This window comes from Cornus florida, unplaced genomic scaffold (genome assembly GCF_030987335.1).
Source record: "Cornus florida cultivar Cherokee Brave unplaced genomic scaffold, ASM3098733v1 CherokeeBrave_3.0.0_Hap2_Chr01, whole genome shotgun sequence".
In the NCBI taxonomy this organism is placed as follows: Eukaryota; Viridiplantae; Streptophyta; class Magnoliopsida; order Cornales; family Cornaceae; genus Cornus; species Cornus florida.
The window spans coordinates 28,732,989-28,734,882 of NW_026775571.1; the positions used below are offsets into that span (position 1 = coordinate 28,732,989).

Consider the following 1,894-nt stretch of genomic DNA (forward strand, 5'->3'; position numbering starts at 1 on the left):
TTTGCCTCTAGAGTGCCTAAAGCGGTTAAAACTTTCTCTTCAAAAGTGGGGCTCCTAACATTTCCTTGAGAATATGATTGATTGGGAAAATGAGAATTTGAGAATTGGGTTCCTTGTGATTGGTATTGTTTATATCCTTGGGATCCTTGGCCTTGCATTGGAGGTGGAATATACTTCCCTTGAAAACCACCTTGGGAAGGGCTTGAGCCCTCCCCTTGGTTTTTCCAAGAGAAATTCGGGTGATTCCTCCAACTAGAATTATAATGATTGCCATAAGGATTATTCCCTTGATTAACAAAAGCTGTATTGACTTGTTCATGATGCTCACTTTAGACATGTCCATGGGGACAATTGGAAGTAGAATATAAAACACTTGACCAAGTCATACATGTCTCATTAGATGCATGATGGGAATGGTTGGGGAAAGAAGATACTTGATTCGCTGAGTTTTGGTTGATCAAGAATTGATCAAACCTTTGAAATAATGATTTCATATCGGCGGCAATTTCATTAGAGTGGTCGATTTGATGTAAGCCGACACTCTTCCTTCCACTAGAATTTCTACCATTCTTCGAAGATAATGTTCGATGCAAAGAATTTTCACTCATGCTCTCATAAAGACGCCACACATCATCCTCATACCTATCAATGTAAGAGCCACCCAAGGAAGCATCAACCATGCCGTTATAATTGTCCGATAGACTTTCAAAGAAATATTGAACTAATTGCCATTTGGGCATGTCATGATGTGGACACTTCCTAGGCAATTCATTGAATCGTTCCCATGCCTCATGAAATGTTTCCCCATCCCCATGTGAAAATTCCCTAATTGAAGTTCTCATGGCATTGGTCTTAGAATTCTTGTTGCATTTCTGCCCAAGAAGTTATTGAAAAAGGCCTAAGATTGTTGAACCAATATTTTACCTTGTCTTTGAGGGTGAATGGGATTAGTTTAAGCCTTAAGACCTCTTCCGGCATGTCCGTGTATCTCACGGTGGAACATACTTCAAGAAACTCATCCAACTGCTTGTAGGGTTCTTCAATTGGAAGTCCATGATAGTTAGGAAGCATTTGAATGGTTTGTGGTTTGATTTTATAGTGGTGCTCTAAATGGTGGCAATTGAATGTATGTGGGTGCATTAATTTCATTAGGCACATAGTGATCTCTTAAAGCAAGAGGTGGATTAGCAACCAACGGTGATACATAAGCACCTTGATTAGCTTGGACTATGGGAGGTTGTGGAACAAAAATTGGCCTAGGCATTCCCAATGGAACTTGGCCTTGTTGTTGTGGTTGGTGAATGAATGGCCTCGGTATGCCTAATGGTACTTGTATGTTTTCATGATGCACATTGGGATGGAGGATACCTTCTTGGTCGACCAAGGTTCTCCACATGGTCGTCATTCAAATCCTCTATTGGTGAAATGGATTGATGAGAACTACCTCTCCCCCTAGGATTACGAATAACTGATTCAGGATGCAAATTAGGAGGGACAAGAGTAGGATTCAATGACCTACGACCATGCATGCATAACAAGACACAATCAAGCAATAACTAATGAACAAACACTTCACCTTCACAATAAGTCAATTAACAACAAACTTCCTCCATATACAATGATCCCATACTCCCATGCTTTCAAGAATATGCAAAGAACAATAAAATGCCTCCACGCGGGCTCATGATTTATCTACGAATTGAAATACAAGCCTCCACGCGGGCCGAAGATTTAACTAGAGGTTGAGTTAAGAAAGAGCTCACAAAGGGTCCTTTAGCACTTCAATTCATTTTCCAAGTTTAACTTTGTAATTTTTTTTAGATTTTTAGCTTTTTCCTTGCTTTGCTTAGCTTCTTGCTTGGAATGCTCCTTTGTTCACCTTCTTAGCTCAATG

General features: G+C 40.0%; 1 pseudogene; it reads left to right on the top strand.

Moving 5' to 3' along the window:
- The first annotated feature begins 738 nt into the window (after positions 1-738).
- LOC132282666 (small nucleolar RNA R71) lies at positions 739-837 on the top strand (annotated as a pseudogene).
- Positions 838-1,894: the final 1,057 nt, after the last annotated feature.